This window comes from Rhamphochromis sp. 'chilingali' (assembly GCF_963969265.1).
Source record: "Rhamphochromis sp. 'chilingali' genome assembly, chromosome: 21".
Classification (NCBI taxonomy): Eukaryota; Metazoa; Chordata; class Actinopteri; order Cichliformes; family Cichlidae; genus Rhamphochromis; species Rhamphochromis sp. 'chilingali'.
The window spans coordinates 31,288,831-31,307,608 of NC_137949.1; positions in this window are offsets into that span (position 1 = coordinate 31,288,831).

Below are 18,778 nucleotides of genomic sequence, written 5' to 3' on the forward strand. Positions count from 1 at the left end.
TTCAAACTTTACGTTTTCCAATTTTGCTTTAAGTTATTTAGTTATTTACATATGGCCTAATAATGATCCTTATTGCTGTTTTAGAGGAGCGGCGCTTCAAAGGATAGTTGCCGATTTCTGTCAGAATCTGCAGATTATACAGTACAAATAAAATGTTAAAGTTTCTCCAACGTTGTCTTCCCAACATCCACACTGGATGGCCAGGAAGCGTTCGCGATGTCTTCTCAGGCGCTTCTCCGGCGCTGATAAAGTGACCCAGGTCGCTTCATATGTATCGGATTTGTGCTGTTCTCACTGTCATACCATGATCGGATATGAGTCGCATAGGGACAGAAAAGTTGGACTTGATGCGCTTTTGCCTGCAGTGTCAACGTAGCCTAACAGTCTGCAATCTATTTACCAACCTCAGCTAACACTAGCTAACAATGTTAGCTCGGTGGCAAGTAGCCTTCAGTAATAGTAATAAATCACTAAATACTGAAAATACTTAAGTGGCACATAACCTAGGTAGCTACCCAAACTAAAACAAGGTAGTAGCAGTAGGCTAATGTTAGTTTTAAAAAAAGAACTCACTTCCAGATGTTTGTTTAGGTTGGAGGTGGAGTCTTTTGACGCTGAGAGCAGCTTGTTTGCTGGTAAACAGAGTTTGCATTGGACGGTCAGATTTCTCCCATCCCTTTCTTCTTTGAATGTGAAGTGGTATTGGAATTTCCAAGTAAGAAATGCACTCCTGCTCGTGCACTGCTGGCTCTGTTGTGATGGCTTCAGGTCCTTTGTGTAACTGACGCCACTAACATTAACATGACGCTTACATTAGAGCCTCTAATTTCGTGTTTTGTTTGGGTTTCCAGCAATGTGTGGAATTACCAAAATTAGAGAGGGGATAGCTTAACATATGAAACTGGAAAAGACCGCTGTGTAATCTGTTTATTTCAACAAAGTAACTGTATTCTAATTATCCCCTTTTTAAATGGTAACTGTAACAGAATACAGTTACTCATATTTTGTATTTTAAATACATAACGCCGGTACATGTATTCAGTTATTCCCCAACACTGGTGTTAAGTTGACTTTGTCCCCCTCTTGCGCCACACTAAGTTGGTGTGCTCATGAATATATGTCAATAACTCATGATACTTTCCTCAATTCTTGAGATAGAGTTGATTTACAGATTCCTGTTAAATTTGGGTTAGGATTAGGCAGGCAGTATTGGAGCCAAGGCATTCAGGGGGGGTGGGAAAGCGAAAGCCGTATGGACGTTGCATATTTTTGGACTGTGGGAGGAAGCCAGAGTACCCACGCTGCCACAAGCAGACCATGCAGACTCCACTAGACGTGCCCCAGCTGCCCGTCAGGCTCGGACCTTTCTTGCACAGAGGTGACAGTGCTAGCCACTGTACCGCCCTAGTTCTCCACAATAATTGCTAATTACACCTTTAAATGATCAGATACTTGCTGCACATTCAATTTCTCTGTGTGCAGAAAACTTCACGAAAGTTGTAATCTCTGTCACGTTAACAGGATGAACCTACTCCATGAGGCCTGATTTAAATCTTGCACACTGTCATTATTTATGCCAGTTTCTAATGTGTGTGTGTGTGTGTGCAGAGGTTTGACCACTCGTGCCAACTGTGAACAGTACTTGCTCATTAGCACTATTTTCATGTGACTAAGCTGTACCGCAAGGACCACACCCCCCCTCCCCCCACCCAACACCCACCCCCCCGTCCCACTCCACACACATACACCACACACACTTTCAGACAGTTGCATACAAAATCCCACGTGCACACACAGACACACACATACACGCACACAAACACCACATGACCAGATGAAGAGGAACCATTGTTCAGCATCACAGGACCTCTTGACACAGACACACACAATTCTCCTTCTGCACAGCCTTTCGTGGAACCACCAGAGTCAGCCTTGTTTTAATATTCTGTGGGTTACATGCTTCCACTGACACACACAAACACACAAACCCTCTGTGAACGTGTCTTCAACTATGAGCTTCTGTGTGCATGTATGTTTCTGGCACAACAGCAGTCAGCGTTTTGTGACACGAATTCATCCAGACTTGTGAAACGCAGAGAGAAACCCCTCTGCTTGCTTGTTGGCTCGTGAGCTTCGGCGTGATAGAGCTGTCAGTTTGCAGCAGGCAGAGACACTGGCAGGCCATCAACCCGTTGAGCCTAAAGCGGGTGAGGTCAAACAGCTGACCTCCAAGTCTTGACGTCTGGAGGGGACATGGATTGCAAGAGTCAAGAGTTCACAGGGGTGGAGGCATTTGACCAGATTTTAAACTCTGTTCTCGTTTCTGCATAGACCAGTCACAAGACAAACATAGTCAACTATGATTTATGAGCTAAGGGCCTTTTTTAATTTTAATTTTTTACTACAGATAATGTGACAGTTTTGGTTAGCTTTTGATCTGACTTCCACCTTTTTTATTTTCTGCATGTGAACTGAAACTACCTCAAGGATGACTAATTCGTTTACTCTTATATTTATGACAATGATTATTGTCATTTCATGCTATTGGTAGGTTATGTATTTATTGTTGACTCTCACCCCTGCAGTGCCTGCTACTATACTGAATCACTTAAATGGCTGACAGTCTGAAAGGCTTTTTAAATGAATCCATTTTGCATTATTTTATGGATAAGTAAAGTTTAATAATCATTACTAAATGAAATCAAATAGATTTTTTTAGCTTCTTTTCAGCTTCTTGTAGTGTGTTTGATACATTATGCTGACACTAAACATTTTGTTAAGAAGATTTTTGATTCTGGTCATTCAGAACCGAATAACAATATTCGACTCAAGGCCATATCTCCAGTGCACAGTAGCAGCTCTGTGCAGCCAGTTGTGCATCTCAACGCAAACTCTAGAAATCAGTTTGGTCACGATAACTGCACAACTGCTCTTACTGAAACCCCGCCAGCTGCCGTATTTGTCGTACAGAGTGAACGCAAACATGCACAGCTGTGAGAGTTGTGTGTAAAACCACAGATACTCGAGGGAAATGCACCTGTGACTGAGTAAGATTATCAACCCCCCTGTGCAAGTGTCTAAGCCTGACCCGAGAACCACATCCCCTCACCATACACATTCGTACACCCAAAACCAACACATCACCCTGTCTCCCCCATTCCCCACTGTTAAGTACTTAGCAGACAAGGCAGAAACAAAAAAGCTCTAACTTTAACTAAACGTTCTAGCTTAACAAATATGCAGAAGACAATTGTACCACTTATTACAGTTGACAATCTTTGGGGACAGCACTGCTGTTCCTGTTTTCACTGAAGTGCACAGCCGAGTGTCACAATATCGCCTCATTCCATGTGAAAACAAACAAGTGCCACACTGTCACTTCCCCTCTTGAACCATGAACCCCTGCTGGCATCCTGTGTCAGAGTGATAAGCAATCCCCTGATACCTCTCAGGCCCTCTCTGAACAAAAGAACCACAGGAAGAGGTCAGGCATAATTTCTTGGCAGGCTTATGCCTGCCAAGAAATTATGGCGTTCCATATGTTTCAGGTTGAGCCTAAGTCAAAACAAATCCCCTGACCGCACAGTGCTATCATATACAATTAGAAGAAATACAACTCATTTATGGATGGACTGGTGTTTTTTCCGCTTAGGTAATAATGATATACATGCACTTTGTCAAATATTGTAAGCTTGATCATCAGTCATCAGTACTCTCAAAGACCTGCTATTTACTTTGTTTGTTGTGAAATCTCACACAAGCTAAATTTGCAAGGCACAGGATTCTTGTGAGATTACAAGGGAATCCACTTTTATCTTCAGTCCACCTTCAAGCAGTCTGCAGTTGGTTTACACTAAATCTAGCTCCTCAATAAACTCCTGGCCTAAATGGCTGAAGCTATGGGTGTCTCACACATGCTTCGTCTTGTCTGACAAGTTAGCGTAGTATAGCATAAAAAATATTTTAATATTGCATTGTTAATCACTGATCACATTATGTTGGGCTGCTATAAACAGTAGCTGCCATCCCTGACTCGCTCACCTGTTGCTGTACACACATGCAACTCACCTTTACACACTCACTCACTCAAACCAGGGGTGCATAAATAATCACGGCACAGGGAAGGTCCCACTACCAAGGCACACAGTCACCTCCACTTTAGGCTTTCAGCTTTAGAATACAAAGGAACACAAGTTATTAATGTATGCAAAACAAATATCAAATACACCCTCTGTGGTTAACCATGCTGCAGAAACACAGTGGGGTTCTGCAGCTTCCAGTGGTGTAACGCAAAAACGAAAATTTACAGATGAAACAATCATTCAGAAACCAAATGTACAAACACAAAACAAATTAAATCTCCAGCTTAGAGCAGATAACTAAAAGCTCTGTGAGGTTGTCAGACACACAAACTGCTCTAATAAAATAATTTAATACATCAAATGAACATTAACAGGAAACTTAAAAAGCCAGAGCAATGCACAAAGATCAAACGTTCTGGGTCACTGCAAAAATCCAAGACGGCTGTGCCGACTCTCAAACTAATATTACTGCCCAGCCGGCTGAAATGAAATGGGTGAAATGAAACCAAAGAATGAACCAAAGAGGGCAGCAGGTAAAGCAAAGCAAAAACAACAAAGCAGAGAAAACAAAGTAAAATGTAAATGTAGCCCGTAAAAACACTATAAAGGTATCAGCTGCTCACCCAGGCCCGGGATTTCTGATGAAACGCCGTCATGTGATTCTCTATAGGAGGCTTCTGCAGCTAATCGATGGAAGACTTCAGAGGAAATGATCTATAGGTGATCTCTGTAACAGCTAGGGAAGTCAGGTGACCAAAGGCCCGGATTCGTGCGGCAACAGGTGAAGGAGTGAGGCTCAGATGGCAGCTACTATTTCTAGTAGCCCAATATAATCAGATTGGCCACTAACTGGTGATCAACAGTGCAATATTAAAATATTCCTTCTGTTACAGTTGCTAGCTACACTAACTCCTTCTAAGGCTCCTCAGCCTTTGCTCTTCTGCACTTCGCCTGTCCTGTGGTTCATTGATGTGGTTTTCCAAAGAGTTTCCAAGGATGACTTAGGTTCTGAGTAACAAACCACCCAGATTTTCAGGTTGTACAAGCTGTATCTTTATCCAACTGTAATGCATCTTATGACAAGTAATTCATCATTTTAATTAGTCTAACCCCCTCTCAAAACATGCTAGGTAAGCTCGTGGGCGTCAAAGTCACAAATCAAAGGGGCTGAGACACCACTGTCGCTGTCTCTAAAATTTCAGAGTGCAGTGTTGTGGGTCAAGCTTACAGTCATCAAAAGCCCCATGCTGGTGTGACAGCATGGCTTATGCTCTCGAGGTGGTTTTTTTGGGCTTGCAGGTACTGTTTGTTTTCATATGTGCATGGGTTTTGAGACTTCTTAGCAGCTGAGGTCAAAGGCAGCTGTCTCACCTCTAAGGCCACTATTAGTTGATGGATTCTGCTTTATGGTTAGGGTTTGTTTAGGCTCCTCTTTGGAAAGTCAGAGGGGATGGGTTTAATGCCTTCCAGGGTCAACCAGAGCCTGGCTCACATTCACTTAACTCTTGTGAGGCCAGCTCAGGGTCCAGTGGGAAAAGAAAAACTTGGGTCTCAGAATAAAGCATTGTTAGCTGTGGTGGTGACATTGTGGTCATGTCATGAAAAGTTCCCTTTTCTTCAAAAGAATCAGATCATCTGCTTTGGTCACATTTATTTATTTTACTTGACTGCAAAAAGAAATAAACCAAACCAAACCAAACTGAAAGAAAAGAGGGTTAAACAGTGCTTGTTGCTATATAAATGAAAGTTCACTGTTGCTTTTATCACGTTGGCTTGTCTTGCAATGAATGTAGCAGTCTTTATTTGCAGAGAAAGAGCAGTGGGATGTGGTGGTAATACCAAGTGATCAGGTTGCGTCTGCCGTCTATAAGTATTCCTTTCTCATTCAGGACTGATACTGTATCATAAATCACCAAGAGCTGATTAATAAAAGTCAGAGCAAATGAAGGGCAACGCAAAACAGCTGTTTGTGCCTGCCTGAATCCATCCTTGATGGCTTATGAATCTCAAGGAGCCAGTTTCTGTTTTTGGTTTGGGTATAAAATCTGAAATGAAGCCCTGTCCAGAGTCCCAGTGCCAACAGAAATAAGACAGATGTTGGATACTGAGTATCCTGGCAGATCAGCTGAGTGATGGTCCAAACATAGGCTCTGTGGAAAAAAACAACTGTACATGTTGAAAGGGTGGAAGGGAAAAGGAGAGCTGTATTTTTAACTTAACGGCTGTCTCACAATTACCAGGGTCAGCTCATTACAGTGAAGGCAGAACATTTAGAGCCGCATATACAATCTTAAGTTTGACAATAAATCTGCAGGATTCAGCTGATTTTCAGTGGCTCTTAAAAAATCTAGCACCATGTGTCAATATCAATGTTTGAGTTTGACCTGAGAAACACCAGCTGATGAAGATCCATTTCTCCTGTGACTAATATAAAGATATAAAAGCAACGTCATCATTTACTTGAGCTGTGTTTCTGATTGGTTTTCAGGTTTAAGTCAAATACTTTTCTTCTATTTTTATTCTCCCTTAAAAAGTCTGGGGCTGTTTTCCACCTTCATGGCAGTTGATTGGAGGTGAACTTTGGCCTGTGTGACAAATAATATGGTTCGCTGAGCTCAGCTGAACTGAGAAACTGTCCTAGATGATGAATTTTGTGCTGCACTGCATTGAAATGTGCTTAAAAGAAGGAGAGGATTCACTTCATATAATACTGTTACTGTGTACTTGTCGCGTCAGAGCTGCTCTGGCACGTTATTCTCTCCCCAAAAACACTACTGTTGTGTTTTATGAGGGTTTTCTCTGAGATTTTGTGGCTTTTTTCTGTTTCCGTTGTATTTTTTGTCCTTTCTGTTTGTTGGCATCTTCTTAAGATGCAGTATGTTTGACCTCTCAGGGCCAGCTTGCTTTTGGCTTTTGTGGTCCAAAAACCAGTGGGTGATGTTACATTGCCTAAGGAGCCATCTATGGGTAATGAGCACTGATAGACTGAACAGTTATAAAATATAGAGATGGCTGGTAAACATGAAGCCAATGCGAAAGTGCTTTAAATTAGGCGACCGTGGCTCAGGGGGTTGGGAATCGCATCTGTAACCAGAAGGTCGCCGGTTTGATCCCCGGGCTCTCTGTCCTGGTCGTTGTGTCCTTGGGCAAGACACTTCACCTATCGCCTACTGGTGTTGGCCAGAGGGGCCGATGGCGCGATATGGCAGCCTGGCTTCTGTCAGTCTGCCCCAGGGCAGCTGTGGCTACAACCGTAGCTGCCTCCACCAGTGTGTGGATGTGAGAGTGAATGAATAGTGGTATCGTAAAGCGCTTTGGGTGCCTTGAAAAGCGCTATATAAATCCAATCCATTATTATTATTTATTAAATTTACATTCTGTGAAGGCCACCAGGTGGCGATAGCTGTGGTTACAAAAAAGACTTCCAGTCGTAACCTCTGTAAATACTTTCCTGCTAAGCTCAGTCACTCGTTTTAGGTCATATTGAATAACAAGGTATCGACTAAGGTATTATCAAGGAGTTGTTAGCCAATGGGTGAGTGATTTAACAGTCAGACCCGCCTCTTCTCATCACATTCGGCTATTTTTGCAATCACGGTTTCAAAACTTGACTTCACAAGCCAGCTACGTCCATTTTTTTCTTCCAACTGTCCCTGCTCTTGAGTTTAGAGGAAGTACAGTCAGCAAATCACTTTCTCTTATAAATAGTCTTACCAATATTGAATCAAGATTCAAAGCTGCACAACTACTGCTAAATAAACTTTCATAGGATTTTTTTTATCAGCAAAAACATTATAATTCAATAGAGATGAAATAATTTTTCAAATTATCATCACTTACGGTCTGATGATTGTGGCGGGTTCCACATGTCTTCTGTTTTTCTGTTTACTGTTGCAGTTCCCTCTTTTTATCACAAATACGTGTTTTCTATGAAGCAATATAACATCACTTCTGACTTGTGAAAATGTTGGTATCTTTTAAAGTCTGGATGAATCACAGACAAAAGAGACGAGAAGAGATGAAAGGCTAAATTGCATTGGAGATCTCTCTTTAGAACATCAAACAGAGTGTTTTTTTCCCGCCAGTCAGCAGGGCTCCGGGGGGACGTAGTTGTAATTTCCTGGCAAAGAGGGGCTGGACATGTGGGCACTACTCGGCCGACATCAAAGACACCAGAGCTCAAGAACACTGACTATACAGATGCACTCTGTCTGTCTCTTTTTGTGACATCTTTCTACTCGTATCTGTCTCATTTTTCCCTCTTTCTTATATCGTTGTTACCCCCCTCCTTTTCTTTTTCAATTTGCTGACATTTCCAGTTAAATTGCAAGATCTGGCACTTTTGTGCCAGCACTGACAGCAGCCTCTATAAGCAAATGAAGGTGCGGAATGGAAAATAAGACAGAAAGTGAGATAAACTGAAATGAGTTTCAGTGTAGTGAAACTATTGGTACGGGTTTCTTTTTTCAAGTCAAGGTTTCTTTTGCCATTTCACTTTCTTTTTGCTGAAGCTGTGTCTTTTGTAGGTTTATTTTCCTGTCATTGTAAACCATATAGAGGCTCTTACTAAGTCAAGTGATGACATTTTGTTTTGAATATAGGCTTTAAGACAACTTTGACCTCACTGTGAGTCACTCAGTCAGTCGAGATAGCAAAATGTGTTGCTATAACAACAAGTCGTATCTATGCTGGACTTGTCAACATACTGTATTTGGTTAAGGGTCATGGGCAATCGCTTTTGAGTGGATGGTTAATCACTGTCATCGTGAAACAAATTAGCTCTGACTATATATGTGTTGACTAATACTTTTGTTTATTGCTATAAATAATGATGACATGTGACCTATACAGACTTAATGGTTTTTAGCGTGGTTCCTTGTTATATATTCATTATCTTATATATTTATTATCATCTTAGTCAAACAATTTTCTAGCATTATAGCAGCTACTGCAGGTGGAGTTTTACCTGATGTTATGTGGCTTTATAAGCTGGTCTATTCAAGAGGCTAACTTTAATAATAGGGAGTACTTGCTGTTTTGAAAGCGTCAGCCACAGTCATCCGGTATGTATTTCCATGACCTTTTCTGTGCAGGCAATGGGAGTCAGTCTCGTAGACAGTGTAAAACATGGAAGTAGCTTGTGGGCTGGGAAAATGAAACCAATGCAAAAGTGTCATAAACCTATCTGAAGGCCACTGGATGGCAGTAGCTATGGTTGCAAAAAGACTTCTAGTCCTATATAAGTCTATGGCAGCACTGCTTTCTGTTTTGACCTCTGTAAACACTTTTCTGCTCAGTTTATGCGATCAGTCACTCCCTTTGGGTCACACTGAATAAAACATGAAGCCTATTTTGTAAAACTTGGTCATGTTATGTGTCAGAACGGAAGATATCTGTTCACATGTGGTTTAATGTTAGATCCTTCCTTTGTCAGCAAATGCGCTTTCTGCAGCCAGGATAGCAAGGCTAAAAAAAAAGAATTAATCTAAAAGGCTTCAAATTGGGACTTCCCCCAACTGAAGGTGAAAACATTGAGGTTAACTTTAAAGTTGCTAAGAAAACATTCAGTGAAACTGTGGTTGGGCCTAAATGAAGCAGCCAAGTTGGCCCCATCAGTGGAGGGCCCGCTGCCCTCCACAACCAAAGAAGCGAGTTATTATTTCTGCTTTGCCTGCATTTTTATGATTTTTTTCAACAAAGGGAAGACAAATTTGTTTGTTCTTATTCTAAGCGGATACATCCCCAAAGTGTGCCTTTCCTGAGAAAAGCTCTCTGAGCTCTGCTTGCATTAATTAATCTCTCAGCACTCATCTGGGAGTGGGACTAAAACAATTGCAACAAACAGAGGGAGAGTAGAGTTACTGGCAAGAAGTGGTGAAAGGAGGAAAAGGGGGAAATCTTCAGGGAGACAGAGAATTATAGAGGAAGAAGACAACAACGCGTGTGTGTGCGAATGCATTAAACACAGCATTAGCAAGCAAAATATGAAAAAGCTTTTTTTTAGTTAAGCTGTGCTGTGGTGGTTACTTTTCATTTCACTTTAGATCCTTTCTGTGTGTATGCATGTACATATTCCTGTATGATTATAAATTATTTATGAATGACTAAAGAAAGAAAAAAGCCTGACCATCAGACACCTTGTTAATCAAGCTAGCTAGCCAGTGCTAGTATTAGCTGATACATCACTTTTCTTTTCTAAATACAACCACATCTGACTTTTTAAAAAAGCTATATAAATGGTACTGATGACCAAAATGCCAAATCTATAACACAGGGGTGGGGAACTCCAGGCCTCAAGTGCTGGTGTCCTGCAGGTTTTAGATCTCACCCTGGGTCAACACACCTGAATCAAATGATTAGTTCATTACCAGGCCTCTGGAGAACTTCAAGACATGTTGAGGAGCAAATTTAGCCATTTAAATCAGCTGTGTTGGATCAAGGACACATCTAAAACCTGCAGACCTCCGGCCTTTGAGGCTTGGAGTTCCCCCACCACTGCTATATAATATGAAATTCAAAAAACTAAATGAGTGACATCACAGTAGACACAGTCATCTTTCACAATTTTGAGTCTAATGTGACGTTTTCCTTCCAATCAATTGTCATGCACTATATGCAAGTTTCATTTCCTACTGTGGTTTAGACATAGAAATAACCCCCCCCACCCCCACCCCCCCAAAAAAACCCATCACACCTACACTTATGGCAGCAAGGAAAAAGCAGAGAAGAAGAAATTGCAAAGTTTACAGTATATATGGTTTGATTCTTGTTTAACATAACATAATTTGTCTTATATTGCATGCTAATCACTGGTGTACAGTGAGAGATAAGAATACTGCTGGAGTCATTATGTATCATTATGTGTCATACTGATGGTGCAAAGTACTAGTGAACATGATATATCAAGTAGGTGGAGTCATTAAATATTTGCTGATGTGTTATTTGCTGTGATTATCAGTGATCTATAATAAATCATGCGATATGCACTGAAATCCATGTGGCTCCTGCTCCTGTGGTAACTACAACAGCATTATCTGAAGTGAAACACAAACATTTCATACGTGGCTTACTAATAGTGACAGCATTTATCATCACCAAGTGATAGCTAGAATGGCCGAATGACTCAAGAGGAACTAAACATGCCATTTGCTCAACTGTCACAAGTGCTGTGCCAGAAATTAACCACTATGTCTTCGCTGTAGAAAACTGTTAAAACAAACTAACATTTGAACACAGAATTGGCAGAACATCTGCACAAAATCAAATTTCTTTTCCACTGAAGCTGCAGATTTCCAACATTACAGGCCCCTAACTGAGGATAAATATAAACAGTTTACAATGTGATGCACTTACACACGTCTAGTCTTGGAAGCTTTGGCCTAAGGCTTCTTTAGGAACATATATCAGAGCTAAGCTCGTTTAATGTTTGCAGGCATATTACAGGATAATTACAGCATACAGTTTTGTCTGCAGGCGGAGGACGTCAAAGGCCACTGAAACTGTTAATCTTGCAACAGCCTGCTCGAAGATAAGTGGACAAAAATCTGCCCTGTGTATCTTCCTGTGTTTTTCTGTGTGTGTGTTATGATGTGTAAAGCAACAAGTTGGCCACTGCATTTGTACACACAAACATGGCCTCAGGCACTATGAACCAAGCAAGGCTGTAATTTAGGGGAGCAGTCTGGGAGGGAGGCGGCCTCTTGGCCTGACTTGCCTCAGGTAACAGCTAAGCCCATAGATCTGAGTCAAGCAGCTCTGACTGGAGAGGACGGCTAATTTGCTCTGAGCCAGGAAGGCTCGTTTGCACTGGGGAGGGGGGAGGCTTGAGCTGTGGAAGCAGCTGGGCTTGTCAACAGATTAATGCATCAACCTGAGTGACAAGTTAGGACGCACCTCGTGTCTGCTCACTCCACCACTCTCTGAACACTGTGTTTGGAGAAAGTGCTGCATCTTTAACTCTTCTTTAGCTTCCCCTATCCTTCGAGGCATCCCTTCAACCACCTCCGTCTCCAAGAAACTGCTATGAGGCCAGGTGGCAGTATTGCTGTAACCTTGTTTAAGGGGTTCAGAGTAGAATTTTCCATTGGCACACTTCTGATGCTGATCGCCTATCAGCGTCACATGAGTCAGTCGCCCCGCTAATGCTGCCCAGATGAGGCGAAGAGAGGGTGAACAGAGGAGAAGGGGCGTCTAAAAAAGATGTGAGTAGAGAAACATGAGCAGCGCAAAGGAAACTGCATCGCTCCAGGTGCGAGAAGAGGGGAAAAAAACGCACTCACACCCGCCCCCACCCCTTTCCCTCGTTCTCTTCATCCTCTCTTTCCCCCCAGGCTGCGATGAAGCAGGTGACCTGCAGAATCACAGCTTGGAGAAGTGCTTGTTTAAAGAAACTAGGTTCCAGTCATAGTGGTCAGACCAGGTCACTGCTGCCAACGGATGTCTTTGATGTGTCCATCTTCAAGGAGATTTAAAAAGCAGAGTGTGTTGGCTCAGGGTACAGAGTGTGTGTGTGTGTGTGCGTGCGTGCGTGCGTGTGTGTGTGTGTGTGTGTGTGTGTGTGCGTGCGTGCGTGCGTGCGTGTGTGCGTGTGTGTGTGTGTGTGTGTGTGTGTGTGTGGTAGAGAAAGCTAGAACATGGGTCAAATGCTCGCTTTGAAGAAGTGTTTGCATTCTGTCCAAGGACGACATAAAAGCAAAAGAGACAAATTAGATTGAGTGAGCATGGACTGCAGTTTAGTTAGGTGTGTTTGTAGTATTCTTAGTCATTTTTGCTTTCAGGCTTTGCCATGGCAATTTTGTACTTCAACTGACCATAGGGAAACAAAGAGCATTTCAGCGTGGGGGCTGTACTATTATTTATTTATTTTTTACAGAACAGTCTTTCATCAGTTTTGCCGCGCTTGAAGAATCGCTGCAGCATAGAGATAGCACATCTGTATGTGATTGTTGCAAAGTTATTCATCATTGTATGGCTGCTCTAACACAATGTGTCTAATGGCACTTGGACACAAATACGAGTAAGCCAAGTCAGTGCCAGCAGCCTTATGAAACAATATCTCTCAGCATTTATGCAGTGTGCCAACCCCACTGCCTTTTTTGCACACTCGTGCGAGCACACACACACACACACTCACATTGAAACTTAATGTTTCCAGCGGCTGCTGTGTGGATGCTGTGCTTTGTTCTGAGTGCTCTGACAGTGAGTGGAGGTCTCAGAAGGCGCATGCCGAAGTTGAAAGCTCAACACGCTCTCTGAAGTGGCTGCCTTTTATGTTGCACATTGTGCTGGAGCTGGAGGAGGCAGTCCAAAAGACAGCTTATTTCAAATGCAGCGGGTGCTAGTCACACACCAATCTGTGAGGAGACGTGTGTGTGTTTGTACCTTCGTTATAGGTGGCTACCTTTGAAAAGTGAAGGATTTCCGAGTATCTTTCTCGCTAACTAAAATAATGGTTCTCAGAAGCAGGTTGTAGGCAGTGCAGCGCAATACAGTTACAGCTTATTAAAATCTGGATCAATGCCTCAGGCTGCTTCCCTCCCTGCTGAGGTCAGGGTACATGTCAGGACATGATTCTAGCTATATTACTGCTCACTGTACTGAAAGATTTAATTACTCCAGTGTGTGTGCATACTCCATCTGTGTCTGCTGAGTCATTTTGTGGTTACCACCTCTGTCATTTAATAGCCCCCTTTGTAATGGTTCTCAATATTAGATGCTTATTATGTTAATTGTGCTCAAATGGTGACAAGCTGTTTTAAGCCAAGCTTTTAGGGACAATAAAACATCACAGCAGCAATATAAATACCAGGACAAAAATATGAGAAAGTAGTCCAGAGCTTAAATATGGCAGTTATATATAACTGCTAAATAATACTCTAAAGTCAATCCAAATGCAAAGGCTGTCTGTGTTCACAAGTGTTGGGCTAAACAGTGTCTCTACCCATTTGTATTTTCACAGCTTGAAGATATTTAACTGGCCCTTTGTTCAAAAATGGCTTATTGCCCAACTATGGACATTTTAGGCCAGTATCTCTAACTTTTGACACAAGCAGCAACCCTTTCCCGGTGACTTGCCCTTACCTCAGCTCACTTCTTCTGTCATCGTCTCTTTGTTCATCTGACGCTCCAGCAGCACTCCCAAAGAATGTTTTTGGAGTCGGGGGGAATTCACTTTTAAAAGAGTTGTGATGGGGAAAACACGCCAAGAAAAGACAGGAAGCGTAAGTTTTACAAGCTAGCTCATTAGGATATAAAACAATCGTCCAGCCTCCTTAGAGATTAGTCTGGATGACAGAGTCATCTCCTGTGACTATTCAGATAGCTTTAGGGACTGGAGAGAAGCCAGGAGGAAGAAAGGCAGACTAGACATGAAAGAGTTATGTATTGTATATGAGGAAGCAGTAGCCTGAAGGCTAGGAAAACAAGGCTGTGACCACAAGTTCAAGTGTCACTTCTCTTGCTCTGTAACTACAGCAAAGCACATCAGCCCCAAAGTTAGTGGTCAATAAAACAGTGGCTGCATTGATTGGGTTATCTCACTATTGTGACTTGCAATAACTGTTTTGCCACTTGGGGGCAGCAGAAACAAAATGCAACCACAAAAATGACATATTATCTCTTTCTGCTAGTAGCAAGTTCCCTGTTTCAGGCATGCTAACACAGAAGCATATATAAAAAAAAAAAACCCCCAAAAAACAAACCCAAAATGGTACGTATAAGCTCAATATCTTGTTCAATACATTGTGCAGCTCTTGAGTAGATAACGGGGCTGAGGGGGTAGAGTAGCTTGTCTGCAGGTTGCACGGTTAGCAGTCTGAGCTCCATTTGTTGTCTGTTGGGATTTTGATATTTTCAGAATGATAGCTTCTGACTTTTTTTGGTTTTAAGCTGGAGGTGTTTAAAAAGTTGCCACAGGGGTAACTGGCTTGTGGCGGCCAAAAGTTCATAGCAACGTCGCTTTTTGATCCTTCCATGTCGGCTCTTCCTGTCAAGCGTTGGATTGTTCACCCACTAATAGGGAACGTGAGCTGGGTTTAGACCGTTGTGAGACGGGTTAGTTTTACCCTACTGATGATGTGCTGTTGCAATAGAAACTCTGCTCAGTACAAGAGGAACAGCAGGTTCAGCCATTTGATGTATGTGCTCGGCTGAGGAGCCGATGATGTGAAACTGCCACCCCCGCGATTATGACTGGTGTGTCAGAATCTTGCCTAGACACACTGTCGATCTTTGGTTGGCTTGGGTGGTCCAGTAAAGAAGACAGATCTGCTCTTTTTCCAAATCTAAACGTTGCTTTATTGAGCAGCTTGTGATAATGACTTGATGGCTTGTCAGAAGGACGGTGCTTGAAACCCCTTGTTCATAAGAAGAACATCTGTTCGGAGTTCTCCAGTGAAGTGAAGGACAGCAGCTAACGATCATGTCATGTGGTTTCATCATTTCTCAGTGCATGAGAGCACAACTTGCAGAAACGTAGACAGCCCGTGGATGAAGGAATTCAAGTATATCAAACATGTATAAATATCGTCAAACAGAGTTTTGATACCACGAAATTCCTCCCTCAAATCTCTGCCACTGCTGCTGCCTTACTCTCCTCATTTACGATACATGTGCCCTAATCTTAAGTGCTCTAATCAAAACCTAATGTGAATCGCATGATAAGATGGTCAGCAGAGTTGTGTGGTTTTCACAGACAGTGGCGCCAGTGTGGGATAATGGCTTCTTATGTGATTCACATAGATCTGTGTACTACTACCATTACACTTAAGTGGTGACTCCTTAAATCATCCCGTGTGACTAATTGGATTTGAAAGGTTGTAAAGTGCGTCAAAGTTAATTTGACCGATGTGTTTCATTCTACGTACCAAAGCTTGAAACTCTAACGCCACCAAAGCGATGAAGACCCTGCTGTTTTGCCTGGGTAATCGAAGAGGACGTTTGCCGGTGACAGAACTGATTTATCATGTGCAATTTGACTTTATATTATTCTTTCTTTCTTATTAGCCTGAACCAAACAAATTCAAATTAAGACGGCAAAACCCCCTGATGATTCACTCTTTGATGTGGCGTTGTTATCTAAAATACAGCTGGGATTTAGAATACAGCCATAGAGTCTCTGCAGTGTTTTATAAGCAGGATAATGTAAAGGGGCCTAGTCTAGATAAGAAGTTCTTTTTAGATGTTGTTGCCTCAGGAGCTGAGACCTCAGGGCAAGCCAGGAGATATTAGATGATCTGGGTCTGGAGCCTGGAGTCTTCAAGCCAGCTGTTCACACAAAACCTCCTCGCACAGCGGAGTCGGCTGGTGAGGGCACACAGGGGCAATAAAGTTAGGTCAGGTGCAGGCAGCGTGCGAGCACTATGGCTTCAGTCTGTGTGCGAGTGTGTGTGCGTGCACGCGCGAGTGTATAGAACGTTTTGCATGGGATGTTTACATTGAGTTAACAAAGCCGACTCCCTTCATTGTGCGCCGTCTCATCCTGCCCTGCTCCCGTGCAGACTGTTTCTTGTGCCTTTTACTGCAAAATCCGATGCACTGATATCTGTTCTACCAGCGCCACCAGTGCGTCTTTTCCAGCTGGAGGCTGAACACAGACGCCAAACGACGCGTGCAAGGCCGCAAATCGCAACTGCTTTCATTTCAGTCACAGCGTGCCATCAACCTGCCTCATGGAGCCTGTCGTTTAGGCCAGAAAATTAACCGAAATTCAGAGAAGGCTTTGTCAAACTGAAATTAATTGGTAAAGCTTCACTGCGATTAAACGTTTATTGAGTGAGACTGTGAGAATTTGGGCCAAGACAGGAAAGCAGGAAAAAAAACAAAAAAAACCCAAGAAGTTGTTGACTAACTCTGGCTTTGAAGTATAAAAAGCCAATAAATCTGATGAATGCACTGAGTGTGAGTAAGTGTGTCTAAGATGGGAGAGAAGAAAGACAGTGGTGATAAGAGGACAAGTTATGAGTAGGTTTCATAATGCTGTCTGTTCCTCCTCCACAGAGAGCTCATTCAGACAAGAAGAGGGCATGGCAGGATATCCTGACCAGGCACGGCATCCAGCAATACGCTGCCACAAACTGTGCAGAATATCCTAATCACAACTTACAGCGGTTAAAACTGTTAGCCGCGCAGGGTTGATGACATCGATCAGAAAACAGTCTCAAAGTTGTGAGAAAATGAGAGCAAAATCCAAAAAGCTCACTTAAAAAACTCCAAACAACCAGCAGCTCAACTGGTGCACGGCCCCTTTAAGAAATAAAGTGGATGAGCCCCCCTGAGGGCAGAGACTGGAGCTTTGTTTAAAAACTGCACGCTCCAATCTGCTGCAAGATGCTGACATCAGCAGAAGCTGAGTTTGGGGGGTCAGGTGGGGTCGAGGCTGCCACTCACCCGCTGTGAAATCAAAACAGCCTGGGCAGACCCTGCAGGCTCCAGAGGAGGAAGAAGAGAAGAAGGGAAGGAGAAAAAATCAACCAGATGAACACTTTCTAAACAGATTTTACACACAGGATTTTTCCTGCCTGGAAAATGATGAAAAGAAAGGAGGTTAAACAAAAATGGATGTTGTCTAAGCTCCTGCAGCAAATGACTTACACATTAAACTTACCAATACCCAGTCTCATTGATTGTGATGTTTAAATTAAAGGTATCCGAACAACATTTCAGTCAAACTTTGGGCGATTATTTAACTAAAACGCGCAAATGATTAAATCCGTGCAATTATTTCAAAAGGCACAGAGTGACACAGTACAGATTTCATTGAGAGACACAGTGAAATTCAAATACTACACTTCCCTCCCGAGCCCTGAGTCAGTCAGTCAGCAGGATGTATCCCTGCTGTGGTGACAAATCCTTTCAGCAATCGTGACCCTGAGTGGAACACTGTGACCTGACACTCATGAAATAACCAGAAACAGACCGCAGGTGTTGTTCAGGAAAGGTCTGTATCGCTCCAAATCTGAGCAAGCTCCAAAAATGCCTTTACAACCTCCTGGTTTTCAGCCAGGCTGCTATGCTACTCCTACTACAAAACATTTTGCAGCACACTTTCCTGTTTTAAAATTTTCACTGTAGGACCTCTTAAACTTGCAAATAAAGATGATTGCTTCTGGATCGTAAGTCTGTGGTGTTTCTGTGAAGTAAGGGGGGTAAGGCAGGCTGAATCAGGATAAGCACTGCTGATTAGAAACCACCAGCCATTTCCCCTCACATTATAGATTCACAGAGCAAAGTGTCACAACAAACAAGTTATCTTCGTAATTGAGACTTGGAAGCCGACCTCAGGTCAGCGCCTCAGTGGTGTCAAAAAAAAGAGAGACGCAACCACAAAACTTCAATCCATGACAGAGGGGGAAACGTCTCTCTTGAAGATCCACAAGAAAGATGTCTGCTGCGAGTTTAACTAGGTCGCACTTTGCCTTTGCGTGCAGCTTGCACACACACACACGCATATTCAGGAACGCTGTCACAACTTTTTTGGCCACAGAGGTTTTTTTTTTTGTTGCAGCACCACCTTGTTCAACCGCTATCTGTCTGGCTGCTGAACTTTTAACAACCTTTCCTTTTTTCTTTCAACAAGACCCATATGAAAAAGATATATATAAATCTTATAAAGTTTGTATCTGTCTTGTGTGAAACTTGTATGAAAAGCATACAAGAGTGAAAACAGATATAAGACCCCTTGAAGAATTATATAATGA